Raw genomic sequence first — 18,848 nt, forward strand, 5'->3', positions numbered from 1 at the left:
TGAGCCCCCAAATAGCTCAATTTAGCGACAGCCGCTAAAGTTTTATCTAGAGAAGTTTTCCCTCTGGGTTTCCCCCTTATTGGAGAAAAACAGGGAGACGCAAATAATAATTCTCGGACTACACTTCCCAGCGGCCTCCGCTCGGCGCCTAGTCCAACTTCCCTTAACAGGGGTGGTCCCTAGCATCTTGGTCCCGCCCATTCCCGGCACCGTATTTAGAACTACAACTCCTAGCTGTCTCCACGCGCCGGGCCCCCGAAACAAGGTTTCCCAGCAGCCTCCAGGGCGAAGAGCCCCGCCCCTCGGGGGCTGCTCCCCAGACTTGGCCGGAGCCCTCTACCCGCCCCGCCCCCGGCACGTGACACACCCCCACCAACCGGCGCGCGGAGGAGGGCGGCGGGCGGTGGCCGAGGGAGGGGAGGCCGCAGGGGGCGGGCCCTGGAGGGGGCGGAGCGGGGCCCGGGAGCCGAGCAGCCTGGCAACGGCGGTGGCGCCCGGACCCCGAGGTGGGTGCGCGGTCGCGGCTGGCCTGGCTCCGAGCCGGGCGCTGCGGGGACCTGTGGTGGGGGGGGGGGGCCGGGAGGAGGAAGTTGGGACTCCCGGGGCCGGCAAGTCCCACGGGGCCTCGCAGCACCCGCGGAGGTGGGCGGGGGGAGGGGGGTTAGCCCGAGTGCCTTCGCTGTCCCGGCCGGCTTGGGCTGAGGCCGGGGAGCAGCAGGCAGGTGCCTCCGGCTTCCCTCGTTCTCCCCGCCCAAGGTCCCGGGCCGGCGGCGGGCGAAGGTAGGGACAGGAATCGGGCCGGGAGGCTGGGGGAGTGGGGGCGTCGCGGCCGCTGCCCGGACTTTCCTTCCCCGTCCCAGGGCGGCGAGCGGGCCGAGCGGCCGCCCTGCCTCCCCGGCGACGCGCCGCGGCTGGTCTTCACCCTGGCCCTCCGGGCGGGGCGGGAGCCTGCCGCATCCCCCGTGGGTCCTGCGGAGGGGCCGTAGCCCGGCAGTGTCCGCGAAGACTCGATCGGCGCTCCTGGACAGTGTTTCTTTGCCATGCACGGGAGGTTTGTCTGCTTTTGCAACAGTTGAGGGAAGATCTGAGGAGGGAACGGTTAGTTCCCTGATACGCAGTCGGAAGTATGCACAGGCACGAGCAAGCGCCCTTTGCCGGGTTGCCTCCCTTAACTGTCTTGCTGCGCTCAGGAAGTGAAAACTAATTTTAGTTTTTGCCTAAGCAAATATGAAATCAGTCTGCTGAAAAACCCATATCACGGGCTTTATAGACGCATGCAAAGTGTGAAGCGAAGTGGATTGAGACTGGTTTTTAAACAGACATAGTAGACCTTCACAAGAATGGAATCATGCCATATTAGAATTGACTGGGACCTTTAAGTTTATGTTGTTTCCCCGTTAGGGAAGCTAAGGCCCAGAGAGGTTAACTAATGTGACAACTTAATGGCAACTTAAAGGCAAAGCTAATATCACAAGTCAGGTTTCTGGGGGCATCTCAGCATCTGTGTAGCCTGGGTAGTTTTTATCACAGCTCAGTTTTGTTCCTTGTGAAGTATCCACCGTAGAGTCTAGAGACCGAGCCAGCGATTTTGTTGTAGTCCAAACCATGTTTGAATTACCCTCAAAACCAGTTTACCAGCCAAATAAGACTCTTGGGCTTGTTCATTTATAGACAGCTTTCCCTTTCATCCAACATATATATTGGGCATGATCACTTGTTCACCAGATTTGACTCTGAATGACTTTTGGCTGTTTCACAAAACCCAATATACCCTTGAGAGATTCCACAGCATGGAGTAGGTTCAAACCAGAGGTCCTGCCACTGTGTAGCAGCTTCCCGAGGTACTTGAAAGTGGAGAGCGTCCGTAGGGGCTTTTAGAGTCTAGTATGGTTATTCAACGATTGGTCTCCTTACCTTAAAATTCTAACTTGTATTTATTAAGTTGTCAGTGGTTTCATTCATTAAACGCAGAATGCCCATGCTGTGCCCGCAGTGTCCTGAGTGCCGGGAAGACGGCAGACGGCACCACTGACGAGGTCCCTGCCTTACAGAGCTTCTGTGTGGGGAAGCGGACAATAAAAAAATAAACAATGATAGATTTTCCGGCGGAGATGAGCGCTATGAGGAAGAATAGAGCTCTGAAACTCTGACATGACCATGCAGCAGGCCAGCATGATTGAGCGGGGGTTGGGTATCACTTAGCATCGCTAGTGTTAGATGGCCAGCGGCGGCTCCATTAAAGCAAATCGCCAAATCCAAAAGTAAATCTGTCTGAATCCGGGAGATCCTACGGGGTCATCATTTCTCCAGCCATTGCCTCTTGGATGATAAGTTTGTCACAGCCTCATTTTTACTTGCGTTTTCCCCTCCCATGCAAACAGTAAGTGGTTTCAAACACCCAGGGAGGCGCCCTTCAAATCCCTCGCAGTCTCAGTAGCTGCCTCACTCCAGCTACGGAAGGCCCTGCTGACCGAGGTCAGGGTTAGGTGTTGATCCCATGCCAGCGTCTGCTGGCTGCGAGCTACCTGACACAAGGATTTCTCTTCCCGCACATTGGTTTGTACTGGGAACCTATCATGTGAAGGGATCCTCATTCCTTGTGTTGTGTGCTTTGTAAAGAAACTAGTTCAATTTGAAAGTAGCTCTAGAGTCAAGAGGCGCCCAACTTCCCCAGAAGAGTGCCAATGAAATGGCATTAGTGATAACTTACCATAGAGTTTCATCTGCTTAGTACCTTTTCAGTTCTTTCCTTTTCTGTATGTTCAGTGGCTTCAAAGCAAATGTTTTCATTTTTATAGGTTCCGAAAAATCATTAAAGTTACCCAAAAAATACGCCCATATTCTTTGTTCCAAAATGAAAGGAGGATTAACAGAATGTAGTTACTTTAAAAACCACTGAAAGAACATGGGGTTCTTGCTCTTACTGGGGGCTCCAAAATAAGGAGAAAAGCGGAGCCTCTTCAAGGCTTAGGCGACATTTTGAACTGGTGGCCAAGGATTTCAAAAGGCCAGAGTTTTTCTTATTTCCAAAGTTTTTTCAATTTTATCAGAGAATAAGAGGTTGTTTTCATTACTTGCTAGTAATTTCCCTTCCCTGTTTCTGACCTCTTTGAAGTTCTGCTTTCTTTCTTTTCTAGTTTCTCTGTTCATTATTCCTTTTTGGCAGATGGGGGGACAGGGGCTGTCGTTCACCTTTAAGGTGTTTACTCAGGATTTGAATCCTATCTAACTTTGGGCGAGTTCCATACCTCTGTGCCTCAGCTTCCTTGTCTGTAAAATGAAGATACTAACAACAGTACCTTCCTCCCGGGGCTGTTGGCCTGCCTGCGTGGTAAGGCATGTTAGGTGCTTACAGTAGCATCTTACACATAGTAGGCACTCAAGAAATGTTAACTGTTATTGACTTGAGCTACATGGAACTCCTTTCTTTTAAAGAAAAAAAAATGATTCTAACCATGTCCCAGTAAACTTTGGGAAATCCAGTAAAGCATGATTTTCTAGACATTTCCCTGCATTTCATTGTTGACCCGAGCTTTGAGTTTCAGGTGACATTGGCAGCAGCTCACACAGTTCCTGCACGGCTAAGTTCTCTAAAGAGAACTTTCTGTTTGGACTCAGAAATTACTCGAGCCCATATTTTGTTTGTTGCTACAGACAGGAATAGAGCAAGAGAGGCTTTCTTCCAGTTCCTCTCCCTCGAGAGCCAGAGAGGACCAGGAGACCCAGTTGGGGTTAGTCGAGTGAGATCCAGTTGCCATCCTGTAGTCAGAGGATGGTTTCTCATGGTAAATGTTTACAACGGATTTATCCACATGACCACCAGGAGAGTTGCATCCTTTTCTTTTTAAGAATGTAGCAGGCATCTCTTTAGAAAATCGGCATCGTGCACTAGTGCTTTCTATTTCTACCCGGAGGAACAAAGAGTGGTAAAGGAGCCTTGTGTCTGTGGGAGGTGGTAGGAAGCCCCTTCTTAACTCCATGACACTGGACAAGTCATTTCGCCTCGCTGCTGGTGCTTCCTCCATTTGTAAGATAGAGCTAAGACAGCCTGCACCACCAAGCTCCCAGAACTCTTCAGAGAATCCAGTGTGCACCAACGTCCTTTGCAGACTGTACGGCGTTATTATTATTGCATCTGTGGGCGTTATTATTATTGCATCCGTGCGTTATATAAGCCGTCGCTATTTGGAGAACTGGTGTGAGAGGGCAGCATCCTTCCTGTTCTTGGCCCATCTGCCCCCGAGCTGTAGGTGTGGCCTCTCTGACCCCCACCCCCAGCTTCTGTCAGCACTGAAATATGCAAGTGTTTTGTTACCTCTCTCAGACCTGAAGCCATTGGTACACTTTGTGAGCTTCCATTTTGTTTATTCCTGAAATGATAGTACTGTGTAGCCAACAATCCCAGGGCGATAACGAGGCGATCTCTGCACCAGGGAATATTGCCTGCCTTTCCTGTCTCCGAATGGAAGCCTTTCCTTTTTTAAATCAACACTTTACCTTAGCTCCACAACGCAGCTTGAGGCCCTGCCGAGTTCCTCCACTCCTGGGGACGGGATGGGAAGAAATCCAGGGACTTGATTGCTCTCCGGGTCCACAGCACCTTCCCTGTTCGAACAGGATGGGTGCCGAGTGCTCCTTTCTTGTTACTTGAATTTGTTCCTGGGTATCTTGAAATGGCTCCGTAAGTAGCTTTGAAATTTCATGTATGTTTAGTATTGCTCTTCCTTGACGCTCTTGTGATATGTGACACCTGTGTATTTCAGCAGTAATTTTTTTCATCTTCCAAGCTTGTAATAAAGAGGGCTGAGGTTGAAGACGTTTTTCCTGGGCAGGTGAAACCTAACATGGCCCTGTACACGCAGCGGACATTTAGTGAATGTTCTTTGACTTGAACTGGACAAGGGGGCATAGCTTAGAATTGTTGGGATGTGTTCATTTCAACAAATTCTGTTATCTTTCTGGAGATCAGAGTATGGGATGAGTGTACAAGATGAAAGGGAGCTCATGCTTAGTCTTTCTTTCCATGGTCAGTTAGCAAATGAATAAGAAAGCACTGAGTCCAGTGGGGCGAGAGGTCCCACACGTTGCTTTCCTACCTTTTTCTTCCCAGCTTCTGGACTTTTAGACTATTGTCACCAGTAGTTTGAGTTTAGGTTTGTTTTTTGCTTTGCTTGTTGGTACGTTTGGGGGTGGGAAGGGGTAAGGGAAGTTGAAGGTAATAATTGAAAGTAAAAGTAGAAGTAACTTGTTTGTAACTCATTCAGCTCGTATTCCCTTGCCTACAGACCTCGGGGACACGGTGTTGCCCTTTCCTTACCTTGTGATAATTGTTATATATTGCTGTCTTGTCCTTGGGCATTTTGCGAGGAGCCTCTTCCAACAGAAGGGGCTGCTCCGCCAGGGGGTCCTACTTTCACCTTCACAGGAGCTCTTGAGGTGGAGGTGGGTCATACAGGGGATTCTTAGCGTCAGGTGGTGTGGCTTGAAATGCCCTTGTATGACCCTCAAGTTCCTTTATGGCCCTGGGACGACTTAGGCGGGGACTGAGCTGTCAGGGTTCATTCCAGCAGGCCAGGAATCCGCCCGAACAGTTTTACTGGAAGAGGAAATGTACCTGCGCAGCAGTGAGCAGCTGCGACCTGTCAGTACTAACCGTGCGTCACAGTGAGAAGGAAGATTGCACTCGGTTTCAGTGAGACCCCAGGAGGGTGCTGCCGTTGACACTGGTTGTGTGGCAGGCAGGACAGAAGAACCCCCAATCCAGATTCCATTTTGAGCTTCCTGGTCCTGAGATGTTCTTGCACATGTCGGTGCTCCTGGATCTGTCAGAGACGGTGGGAGTCGCTGCCACCCTCCCAGGTGGAGGACAGTCGGAGCTGGCCCTCACCTCTCTGTAGCCCTTGCTGCGAGACATAATAAGTGATTTTTTAAAGTTGAGGCTGAATGTAACCCTGCCACCATTTCCTTTCTTCACTATTATCAACTCTGAAATGATATGATCCTTTCTCCAGAGCTTCCCATCATGTCTGTGCCACAAAACAGTTTTTCCTTGTTGATAAAATTGTTCTGATGCCTCTGCTCCTGGGAGCTTAGGAGAAATGCAGAATCTTAGGCCCCTGTAGACCTACACAACCAGAATCTGCAGGCTAACAAGACCCCCAGGTGATCTGTATGTAAATTAAAGTTTGAGAAAGTTGGTCTAAGTAGCAGTTTGCATCCCGGCTTCCGGATCCTTTGGGACCAGGCTGTTCATTAGAAAAATAATTCAAGCCACATGTGTAATCCCGTTTTCCTAGTAGCCGCATTAAAAAAGACAGATGAAATCAATTTTTATAATATATATTATTCAACCCAGTATGTCCAAAATATTATCATTTCAACATGCAATCAGTATGATAATTAGTGAGACGTTCCCCTCCCCTTATTTGCACTAAGTTGTGGAAATCCAGCAGGTGTTTTACACCTACAGCACGCCTGTTGGGACTAGCCATATTTCAGGCTCCACATACTAGTAGCTCCAAGTGTTGGACAGTATAGCTTTGAGAGATACAGTTTGGCCTTGATTTGTTGATGATGTCATCAGATTTGCTGTCCATGCTCAAAGAGCAGTTAGAGCTTCTGCTGCCTGGGTAGTAACTTGCATTAACGTTCGGTGTAATCGGTGCAGAGCCCTTTGCCCGGTGCTACCGCGTACATCTCATCTGAATCCTCACAACTTTGTTTCAGAGAGTTCTTCTCAGGGTTTCAGCTTGGTAACCTGTAGTGAAAAATCGCCATCGGTAGACGTGTGGAATGCAAGCTTCTTTCTCGGGGGCATCTTCAAAGGACTCAAGGGACGCCTCTCCTCTGGCTCAGGGCGGAAATGGAAGCTTCCTTGCGCGCTGCGGACCTGCAGACCCGTGGTTGGCCACGCTGGCTGCTCATTAGAATCACCTGGGGAGCCTTAACGACCTGCTGCCCCAGCCCCACCCAGACATTCAGATTTATTTGATGGGGTGGGAGGGAAGAGATCAGACATCTGCATTTTAAAGAAGTGCTCTGGGTGATTCTGGCGTGCCGCCCAGCTCGAGAGCAGCTGTCCGCAGCTTTGCTGCGCCGATAACCACCCGGACTTGGGGTTGAAGTGCAGATCCTGACTCAGGGGGACGGGGACGGGCGGAGAGCCCTCCTCCCGCAGGGGACGCGGATGCTGGAGCCGCGGCCCGAGCTCTGACTCCGAGGAACCTGCGCTCCAGAATCACCTGAGGGCGGTTCCCAAGCTCCAAGTTCCCTGGCAGCTAGCCTGGAGTTTCTGATTCAGGAGGTTTGGGGTGGGGCCCGGGATCTGTACTGAAGAAGGCGCGATGTTTTCCATATTACACCACAAAGTATTATGTTGACTTTAGGGTTTGCGTAGGCGCATTTCTAGTGCACTTTTTTGGGGGGCGGGGTGGTGCAAATGGATGTTGAGTTTTATCAACCCCCGTTTCTGCCTTTATGGAGATTTGTCCCTCACCCTTTAAACCTGTTAATGCGATGGGCTATTTTAAGGGATTTTCTAATATAACTTGGTAGCGTTAACCAGGTTTGCATTGCTGGCATGGACGCGTTTCTTACTGCTGGGTTTGTTTGGTAATATTTTCTCCAGGATCTTTACATCTGTATTTGTGAGTGAGATTGGGCTTTAATTTTACTTTCCTCTACTGTCTTTGTCTAGCTTAGTATCGTTTTGCTAGCCTTATACAGTGAGTGAGAGCATTCCCTTTTTCTGGTCTCTGGAAGATTGTATAAAACTGGAGTTATTCGTTCCTTGAATATTTAGTAGAACTTGCCCCAGAGCCAGCTGTGCCTGGTGCTTTTGGTGTGGGAAGGTTTAAACTACCAGTTAATATCTGCCGGATCTGTACTTACGTCCGTCTTTTCATTCTTAAATCTTCATATTGTTTGTGCCTTCTCTCTTTCTTCTTGATGAGCCTTACCAAAGGTTTGTCTAGTTGTGGTTATGCACTGTGAGGTTTGTCACTATGTAGAAAGGAATGAGCAGAATTATATTCTCCAGCGTCTTTTTGATTAACTTTAATGAAATGATATGATTTGAAAGTCAGATTTTTATCAAGGTATATTCTGAAAAGCTTTACTTTCACTCCTGTCTCCTGCCAGCCATGCTGTTTCTTCCAGCCACTCCAATCAATATTATTAGTTTTTAGTTCATTCTTCTGTGTTTCTTCTTTTGCACATTTGAGCTAGTGCGCACGTGCGTGCGCCCCCCCACACTTTCACACTTACTGCATTTCCTTCCTTTTCTTACACCAAAAAAGCATACTACATACACTATTCAGCCTCTTGCTTTCTTTTTTTTAAAATAAATTTATTTATTTTTGGCTGCATTGGGTGTTCGTTGCTGTGCACGGGCTTTCTCAAGTTGCAGGGAGCGGGGGGCCCCTCTTCGTTGCGTTGCGCAGGCTTCTCATTGCGGTGGCTTCTCTTGTGGAGCACGGGCTCTAGGTGCGCGGACTTCAGTAGCTGTGGCCCGCGGGCTCAGTAGTTGTGGCCCGCAGGCTCTAGGGCGCAGGCTTAGTAGTTACGGCGCATGGGCTTAGTTGCTCCGCGGCACGTGGGATCTTCCCGGACCAGGGCTCGAACCTATGTCTCCTGCATTGGCAGGTGGATTCTTAACCACTGTACCGCTAGGGAAGTCCCAGCCTCTTGCTGTCTTCACTTAAAATATACCCTTGAAATCTTTTTTTTTTTTTTTTTTTTGCGGTACGCGGGCCTCTCACTGCTGTGGCCTCTCCCGTTGCGGAGCACAGGCTCCGGACGCTCAGGCTCAACAGCCATGGCTCACGGGCCCAGCTGCTCCGCGGCATGTGGGATCCTCCCGGACCGGGGCACGAACCCGTGTCCCCTGCATTGGCAGGCGGACTCTCAACCACTGCGCCACCAGGGAAGCCCCCTTGAAATCTTTTTGTCTTCATTTTCTCTTCTTTCTTTGGATTTATTCTGCTGCTTGGATGTTTCAAAACACAGTATTTTTATTATTATTTAGTTCTAATATATTCTGATTTCCATTGTGATTATTTCATTCACAATGGAGTTGTTTAGAAGTTTATTTTTAAATTTACAAAAGTTTTCTAGTTATTTTAAAAACCGATTTCTAAGTTAACTGCATGATGGTCAGAGAATGTGGTCTGAATACTAGTAGTTCTTTGAAGTGATTTGATGGTAGGTTTATATAGATAGTATTTTGTGGTTGGCTTCTTTCATTTAGTGTAAAGCTTTTTATATTCATCCATGTTTTGTCATTCATCATGTATCAGCAGTTGGTGACTTTCTTTTGCTAAGTACTATTCCATAGTTTGGCTGTAACAGTATGTCCATGCACTAGTTGAGGAACATTTGAGTTAATTCCGTTTTTTGGCCATTATGAATAAAGCTGCTATGAACATTTGCTTACAAGTCCTTGTGTGGACTCATATTTTCATTTGTCTTGTGTAAATACTTAGGTGTGGCATTGCCAGGCCATATGCTTTGTGTATGTTTAACTTTACAAGAAACTGTCACGCTATTCTCCAGTGTCTGTGCAGTTTTGTGTTCCCATCCCACTGGCAAAGTGAAGTATGAGAGTTCTGCTTGGGCCACGTTCTCACTAACATTTGTTACTGTCTGTCCCGTTAAATTGTAGCCATTGCAGTGGGCGTGTCATAGTAGTTCATTGTGCGTGTTCCTAATGACTAATGATGGTGAGTATGTCTTGTGCTTGTTGAGCATTTGTATATCTCCTTTGATGAAGTGTCCGCTCAGATCTTTTGCCTGTTTCTTACTGGATTGTCTGTCAGTTCTTTATATATTGATATTTTGGATACAGGCCTTTATTAGATAGGTCATTTGCAAGTACTTTCTCCTGAACTGTGATTTACAGTTTCATTTTCTAAACTGTGCCTTTGAAAGAGCAAAGGTTTTTAATTTTTTTTTTTTTTTTTCTTTTGCGGTACGCGGGCCTCTCACTGCTGTGGCCTCTCCCGCTGCGGAGCACAGGCCCAGCAGCCATGGCTCACGGGCCCAGCCGCTCCGCGGCATGTGGGATCTTCCCGGACCGGGGCAGGAACCCGCGTCCCCTGCATCAGCAGGCGGACTCTCAACCACTGCGCCACCAGGGAAGCCCAAAGGTTTTTAATTTTGATGAAGTCCAGTTTATTGGGTTTTTTTTCTCTTATGGTTTATGCTTTTTGTGCTCTAAAAAAACTTTGCCTAAGTTCACAAAGATTCCCCCTGTGTCTCCCTCTAGACTTTTGCAGTTTTAGCTCTTTGTTTAGACCTATTTGGGCAGATAGACCCTAGGGTGGCACCCCTGATTTCTGCCCTCCACCCCCATGTTCATACCCTGTGTAATCCCTTCCCTTGAGTATACAGCTTTCTGAGACCTTGAGCAGAGGATCCCGGTAAGGCATGCCCAGACTCCTGACCCATGACCCACACAAACTGTGAGATAATTAACCTGTGTTGTTTACAGCTATTAAGTTTGTTATACAACAGTATAAAACTAATACTTATGTGCTTCACTTCAAGTTAATTTTGCATATTGTGTGAAGTAAGGGTCAAGATTCACTTATTTCCATATGGACATCAAATTGTTCCAGCATCATTTGTGGAAAAGACTGTCCTTTTCCCATTGAATAACCTTGTTACCTTTGTTGGAAGTCAATTAACCATTGCTAGGACCTCCAAAAGGTGGGCCTAATTCTGCAGTCTGTTCTGTTCCATTGATCTATATGTCTAATCTTATGATGCCAGAACCACACAGTCTTGATTACTGAGGCATTATAGTAAGTTTGGAAATCGGGTAGTGGAAGTACTCCAACTTTGTTCTTTTTTATTCCCCCTCCCCCCCGCAAGACTATTTTGGCTATTCTTGGTTCCATATAAATTTCAGAATCATCTTGTCAATTTCTATGACAAAGCCTACTGGGATTTGGTAGAGATTGCATTGAATCTGTGGATCAATATTGACATCATAACAATGTTGAGTGTTCTGATCCTTGAGCATGATATGTTTCTCCATGTATTTAGGTTGTCTTTACTTTTTCTCAGCAGTGTTTTACAGTTTTCAGTGTATGGATCTTGTACACATTTTTGTTAAATGCATCCCTAAATATTTCATTTTTTAAATTATGCAGATGATACTTTTATACTTCAGTGTTCATTTGTCCATTGCTAATGATACAAATACATTTTTTATGTTGATATTGTATATCATGCTGACTTACTAAATTTATTTACTAGTTCTACTAGTTTTTCTCTAGTATTCTTAGGATTTTTTACACAAGTGACCATGTCTGCAAATACAATTTTAAGTCTTCCTTTCAATATGTTATGTCCTTTATTTCTTTTTCTTGTCTTATTAAAGTTGCTAGGATCTCTAAAATATATCAAATGCAAGCCATAAGACCAACCATCCTTGCCTTATTCCCACACTTGGTGGGAAAGCATTGCATCTTTCACCATTAAGTAGATGTTAGTTATAGGTTTTCCATCGGTTACTTTATCTATTCCTAGTTTGCTGAGATTTTTTTTAAAGAATCAGTATTAGATGTTGAATTATGTTTGTAGAAGCTATGTCTCAGATATAATCTTCAGGAAGATAGTACACCTCATGAATAGCCCTGTTGACTCTACATATCACCACATTCACACTATTATCAACCACCACTACCCAGCTTTTCCTCCATCTGGAGCTTGGGGATTCTTTTATTTTTCTGTGGATCAGCGCATACAGTCATCCCTCAGTATCCATGAGGGATTGGTTCCAGGACCCGCTGTGGATGCCAGAACCCATGGATGCTCAAGTGCCATCGTCAGCCCTCTGGATCTCTGGGTTCTGCATCCGTAGATATGGAGGGCCGACTGTATTGCTCCTTCAAAAGCCATGGCAATTCTGTGTCGGAGTCATGTGTCATTGTTATGGTACTGGAATTTCTTCATCTTCTTTCTTTGCCATTCTTTTGACACGGTTTTGGTTCCTCTTCATCTCCTTGCCTTTTTTATTTCTGCCTTTTTTTCTTTGATTATTTCTTCCACATCTATGAAAACTTCCTCCATGCTAATAGTGCCAAGTTCTTGAAGTGTGTGCATGTGTGTGTGTGTCTGTAGCAGGGATGGGTAGCCACTTGTATTTGTGGCTGGAATAATAGGTAACTGCCCCAAGTAGGAAGATAACCGTTGTCCATACTGTGGGTCACTGCAAGTCTCTTTCTGAAACTACAAGGCTTCTAGCGAAGCCAGTCTTTGGAGATTCCCTTTAGACACTCCTTTAACTACTGTGGCAAAGTGCCTATTGCCCAGGCTACGAGTCCTGCTGCTGATCTTTGTTAACCCTCAAGGCCGACCTGCTCTTGTAAATTAGGACTAATTAAGAAGTATCAAGCCCAGCATTTTTAACAATTGGGAGATCCTAGGCAACATTCAGAAACCTCACCTGCTCCTTTTTCTTCTAGCCCATGTAGAGAAGGGACAGGTAGCTCCAAATCAAAATTTTCCAGCCCAGTTTTTGGAACTCTTCTTTGGAATTGCCTTCGGAGACCATGACCATGACAACTTTTACAAAATATCCTCAATGGAGTCAAATCTCTGAGTAAAGACTTGGCATTTGCCTTCAGTCCCAAATCATTTTGAGGCCCATCTATTAAATAAAGAGAGTGGGCACTCATGGGAAGCATTGTTTTTTGTTTAAAAATTGAGATATGCATCGCTTCTCGGCCTTTGAGCTAAGATCAAGTGTAAAAATTGAGATATGGTAAAAGTCATGAGATGGTGTCTTATCTAGCTTTAAGCTCTAAAAGCATTTTCAAAAGAATTGGAAGAATACTTTGCATAGTGACAGTGTCCCCGGAATAAGTACACACCATCAAAAGGGACGACTTTGTAGAATAACTCAACTAGCTACATGTGCTCTGATAGACATTTTTAACCCTTATTAAATTTTGTCCTTTTTAATATAATTTGAAAAGACTCTTCCACAATACAAAGTACTACTGCAGTCAAACAAGAAGGAATATACTGGCTCAGGGCCTCACAGACATGGATTTGGAGGGGAAAGTCACTATTTGGTTAATCATATTTAAAATGAAGTCTAGTGTTCTTATTTGTGACCAGATTTTATTACAGAGATGGAATTCCAAAAAAAAATTTTTTTATTCAGCTGTATAAGCAGGAGGCATAACGTTTTCATTTTTTAATTTGATCATCAATTAGAGAATTTAGAGCAACAGACATCTGTTAGTGGGTATAGTGGGTAAGAGAACCAGACTGCCTGGGTTTGAATTCCAGTTTCGAAAGTTCTTGGTGGACATGTTTAACCTTCCTGTTCTCAGGGTTGTGTGTTTTCATATGAAGGAGTATTAGTAGTTGCCTTATGAGGTTGTTGGCAGTATTGAAGGAGTTCATCTGTGCTTAGAACAATGCCTAGCACGTAGCAGAAAATCAGTAAATGGAAGCCAATTTGCTTTAATTGTCTATTTAACTTACACCTGTTCGTTGTCTTTATTGCTGTTTAACTTGTCTTATATTTATTCAGCTCCCCAACTCCGTTGCTAGCTCCTTGAAGACCTATCTCAGTTTTTTTTTTAGAATTTCTCACCATGCTCCAGAGTAGTTGCCTAGTACGCATTTGTTGACTGATATTTGACCTCTTTGGAAACAGGATTAAATAATTGTATATGTCGAGTAAGGAGTATCTCAGAAATGATTAGCCTGGTGTCATTTCATTATTTCTTCTAAGAAGCTATATTAATATTTCCGTGCTGGTTAACTTAATAGGTGTTCAGTGAATGTTTATATATGGATTGACAAGCTAAATTGTTCTGGTAACCGTATGTCGACCTTTTTGTAGATTGTTAATTTCTGAAGCTAACCTCTTGCTTGCTCTGCTTTGGATTGTGTCCTCATAGAAGATATGCTGGTAGGCTTAGCCCCCTGTAACTCAGAATGTCATCTTATTTGGAAATGGGGTCACTGCAGATATAACTAGTTGAGGTCATACTGGAGTAGGGTGGATCCTTAATCCAGTATGGCTGGTGTCCTTATAAGAAAGGAGAACACCATGTGAAGAGACAGAGACACACAGGGACAGCACCATGTGACCACAGAGGCAGAGATTTGGAGTGATGCAGCTGCAAGCCGAGGAACGCCAGCAACCAGCAGAAGCTAGGGGGAGGCAAGGAAGGCTCCTACCCCGGAGCCTTCACAGGAGCATGGCCCTGCCAACGTCCTGATTGCAAACTTGTAGCCTCCAGAACTGTGAGGGAAGAAATTTCTGTTGTAAGCCATCCAGTGTGTGGTACTTTGTTTCAGCAGCCCCAAGAAACTCAGACTCCCATCCATTATCTTGCCCTTTTCCCCTTTGCTGCTTGAATTAGAGTGTTGACAACCCTGCAATTTCATTTCCTCTCAAATGGTTGATTTGCCTCCATTTTCTCCCATTATCCATCTTTCCCATATATTTTGAAATTTAAAAAAAAAGTTTCCTGCAAGGTCAGACAAAGGTGTTGGAAAACCCGGCACACAAATGCCGTCGCAGTTCTGACACGTGTGCCAGAAGCTGTTCGGAACGTAATAGCGGTGTCTGCAGCCCGTTCACGTGGCCGCTGAGGAGAGCATGGCAAGCAGCGTGTGGAACGGTGGACCGCTCTGCAGCAGGGAAGAGGAGCAGGGCCCGGCGCCCCACGTCCACATCTGTGGCTCTTACAGCAGTGCCGTGTGAGAAGAGCAAGGGCCCGCAGAATGTGTAACCATTCCTCCTACGTATAAAAGTTCAAAACCACGCACACTCAACGTATTATTTGGGGATATATCCATATGTAGAAAATGATACAGGTATGCGAGGGAGTCATCAACACAAAGATCAGCCCTATGGAGGGAGGTTGGAGCACCTTTAATGCCCAGGGGCTGTCTCCAAGATCACGCAGGTTTCTGAGGGTGGAAGTGTATTCACTGCCTCATCAGCTGAGGGCCCAGGCTGCTCCTCACGGCATCGCAGTGGGAACCAGCCCCTGGCCTTAGGAAGCTCTGATCTAACAGAGAGACATAAAATGTCAATGGCTAGGTAAGTGCAGTACAGCATGAGAAGTGAAATGTTAGAAATTTCTACAACATACAGAGAAATGAAGCATGTGCGTTGTATGTGCGCGTGTGTACACGGGCAGAAGCCTCCTCTGTCTTGAAGCTCCTGCTTCTCCTCCCAGTGAACGTGCCTGGAGGAATTGGGCTGAATGGCAGGTGCTCATCTCCAACCTTCTCTCCTCTCTTTGTTTTTCTAGAAACTGCGCATCTGCTCTTCAGTTTCTTTCCAATCCTTCCCCCCGCAGTGCTAATTCCAGTTGGAGGTTTCAGCGTTAGTAATGCCCAGTCTGGGAAGGTCTGTGGGAAGTTCGATGTTCTGAACCAGCGCCTTCCTCACTATTATAGCTGTGGCTCTTAGGTGTTTACTCTTACCTTCAACAATTACCTTTTTTTTTTTTTTTTTTTTTTTTTGCGGTACGCGGGCCTCTCACTGTTGTGGCCTCTCCCGTTGCGGAGCACAGGCTCCGGACGCGCAGGCTCAGCGGCCATGGCTCACGGGCCCAGCTGCTCCGCGGCATGTGGGATCTTCCCGGACCGGGGCACGAACTCATGTCCCCTGCATCGGCAGGCGGACTCTCAACCACTGCGCCACCAGGGAAGCCCAACAATTACCATTTTAACTTCTGTGTAAGAAGGTACTTTTCACTTATAAATTGAAAATACGCTTTTGGGGAATAGTTTCTGCCCGGGAAAAATAGTTCTGTCATGGAGCAGATCAGCTGGGCTCATGAGTTTGGGAATTGGCAGGTGGATGGGGAACTTGATCTTGTTCCTATTTTAAAACTTTGTTTACTGGCAGGTATTTGGTGGTTACAAAATCCATTGGTGAATTTAATGATCTAAGTGTATATAAAATTGCTAGGTAGCCTTTTTACATTAAAAAAAGTTAACCTGCTGGTAGGTGGCTTTTCTAATAGTTGCTTTAGCATACCAATTTTAAGTTACGAAGCATTTCTAAAGTTACCCTGTTCCATGGCCACAGCGCATGCCGCTGGAGCCAATCAGCTGTCTTGAAGACGTGCCATTTGTCATGAGGGGACCAAGGACTAGGCTGAGTGGATCAGCTCAAATCCATCACTAACCACTGGAAAAAATGATTCAAAATGCGTTCTTCACTGAATCTGAATTATAGTGTTTTTAGCCAAAAGGTCTTGACAACATTTAAAGAAGTGGACGTAAGTGTATTGTGATCTTTAAAGTGAATAGTAAATATCAAAATGATACAAAGAGTGAGTTTCTAAATGAAATACTGTTTAAGATTTTATAATTTCCAAAGAAGAGTCATCAAAACAATGTCCCTTGAGCCCTGAGATTTGATTTGGCTGAGTTAAATCAAGAGGCTCTAACAGGGCTTCCCTGGTGGCGCAGTGGTTGAGAGTCCGCCTGCCGATGCAGGGGACACGGGTTCGTGCCCCGGTCCGGGAAGATCCCACACGCCACGGAGCGGCTGGGCCCGTGAGCCATGGCCGCTGAGCCTGCGCGTCCGGAGCCTGTGCTCTGCAACGGGAGAGGCCACAACAGTGAGAGGCCCGCATACCGCCAAAAAAAAAAAAGGGGGGGGGGCTCTAACACATGTGTTGGAGGTATCTTTTTGGACAATAAGCCGCTTACATTGACAGGGGGTACTCTTTTGGAATAACTACAGTTAGATCTACTCTGAGACCTCTAGTGTATTTCGATATCCTTGAGTCACAATAGAAGGCAAAGAGGCAAGATCTCCGTGTTAGGGATCCCATGGAAAGTTTCCCTGGGCTAGGAGTCGAGTGTTGTCTTTTTTTTTTTTTTTTTTTTTAATGGAAGTAGGCATGCTTTGAGAATAACCTGCTTTAAGGCTGTCTAGAGCTTTGCCAAGATTAGGTGGATTATCTCAGAAAATGTGTGCAGAGTGGTTAGGCAGTGTTAGATATTGTATATTTTATGGAAAATCCGGCCTAGTGTGTCAGCGCCACTTTGAGGAATGACTTCAAAGCGTCTCTTGTAAGAGGAAGGGACCTGGTATTTGAGTGCCTCTGTTTTGCCCTCTGCCATGCCAGCATTTTACACGTTACTTATCACCGCCCCATGAAGTAGGTAGTATCATGCCCACTTCACAGACAGAGAACTGCAGTCTGTCCAAGGTCGAATGACTATTATTAACCAAGTGACAAAATTGGGATTTGAAAGCCAAACTGGTCCGAATACAGATTCCCTTCCTCTTTTCAACTGTGTCACACGATTTTGCAGCTGGTCATAGTGCGATTTTACAAGGTATAAGCTACGAATGGTGGGGTTAATGGCTTATATATTAGTTTAAAAGTCTGTCATACAGAGTGAAGTAAGTCAGAAAGAGAAGAACAAATACCATAAGCTAACACATATATGTGGAATCTAAAAAAAAAGGTTCTGAAGAATCTAGGGGCAGGAAAGGAATAAAGATGCAGATGTAGAGAATGGACTTGAGGAGACAGGGAGGGGCAAGGGTCAGCTGGGACGAAGTGAGAGTGGCATGGACTTACATATACTACCAAATGTAAAATAGCTAGCTAGTGGGAAGCAGCCGCATAGCACAGGGAGATCAGCTCGGTGCTTTGTGACCACCTAGAGGGGTGGGAGGGAGACGCAAGAGGGAGGGGTTATAGGGATATATGTATACATATAGCTGATTCACTTTGTTATACAGCAGAAACTAACACAACAATGTAAAGCAATTATACTCCAATAAAGATGTTAAAAAAAGTGCACATAGACTGCTGGTAGAAGTATTAATAAAACAATATAAAAGATTTTAAAATAGGACATGACTATTATTTACTTTGGCTGAAGAAATTTCACTTGGAAATAACTTTATTTTGATAGTTTAAGGCAGAGGGTGGCAGCCCGTTTTTGTAAATAAAATCGTTCTGGAATACAGCCACACCCCTGTATTTCCCTACTGCCTGTAGCTGTCACAAAGCCTAAAATAGTTACTCTCTGGCCCTTCACAGAAAAAGTTTGCAACCCTTGTTCAAAGAAAAATGTATGAAGATGAAATAAATTCCTACTTTTGCAGTTCATTGTTTGTCTTCATGTGGGATGAGCAAGTATAGAGGTTGAATTGATCGTCCCTGGTCTCTGAATGGCTGGGGCATGAACATCTCTCTTTGGTGCAGGGTGGTTTGGTTGAGCGCATCTTAACACATCTTTTTCATTTCTTGCCTCCGAGGTGGCCTACAGTCAGAGCAACTTTTTTTTTTTTAACATCTTTATTGGAGTATAATTGCTTTGCAATGGTGTGTTAGTTTCTGCTTTATAGCAAAGTGAATCTGTTATACATATACACATGTTCCCATATCTCTTCCCTCTTCAGTCTCCCTGCCTCCCACCCTCCCTATCCCACCCCTCCAGGCGGTCACAAAGCACCGAGCTGATCTCCCTGTGCTATGCGGCTGCCTCCCACTACCTATCTACCTTACGTTTGGTAGTGTATATATGTCCATGCCTCTCTTTCACTTCGTCCCAGCTTACCCTTCCACCTCCCCGTGTCCTCAAGTCCATTCTCTAGTAGGTCTGTGTCTTTATTCCCATCTTACCCCTAGGTTCTTCATGACCTTTTTTTTTTCCCTTAGATTCCATATATATGTGTTAGCATATGGTATTTGTCTTTCTCTTTCTGACTTACTTCACTCTGTATGACAGACTCTAGGTCCATCCACCTCACTACAAATAACTCAATTTCGTTTCTTTTTATGGCTGAGTAATATTCCATTGTATATATGCGCAACATCTTCTTTATCCAT

General features: G+C 45.6%; 1 protein-coding gene across 5 annotated transcripts in view; it reads left to right on the top strand.

The window, feature by feature from the left end:
• The first annotated feature begins 447 nt into the window (after positions 1-447).
• MTM1 (myotubularin 1) overlaps positions 448-18,848 on the top strand; it is a 97,481-nt gene continuing 79,080 nt past the window's right edge. For 2 of the 5 annotated variants that reach the window (XM_079910035.1, XM_079910037.1), the window contains exon 1: positions 458-506. The gene's annotated coding sequence lies outside the window, so the exon portion shown is untranslated. Of the gene's footprint in view, positions 507-691; positions 781-18,848 lie in introns of those variants that run through there. The other 3 variants (XM_079910038.1, XM_079910036.1, XM_079910039.1) reach the window with 2 other exon arrangements.

Source organism: Stenella coeruleoalba (assembly GCF_951394435.1).
Source record: "Stenella coeruleoalba genome assembly, chromosome: X".
Lineage (NCBI taxonomy): Eukaryota > Metazoa > Chordata > Mammalia > Artiodactyla > Delphinidae > Stenella > Stenella coeruleoalba.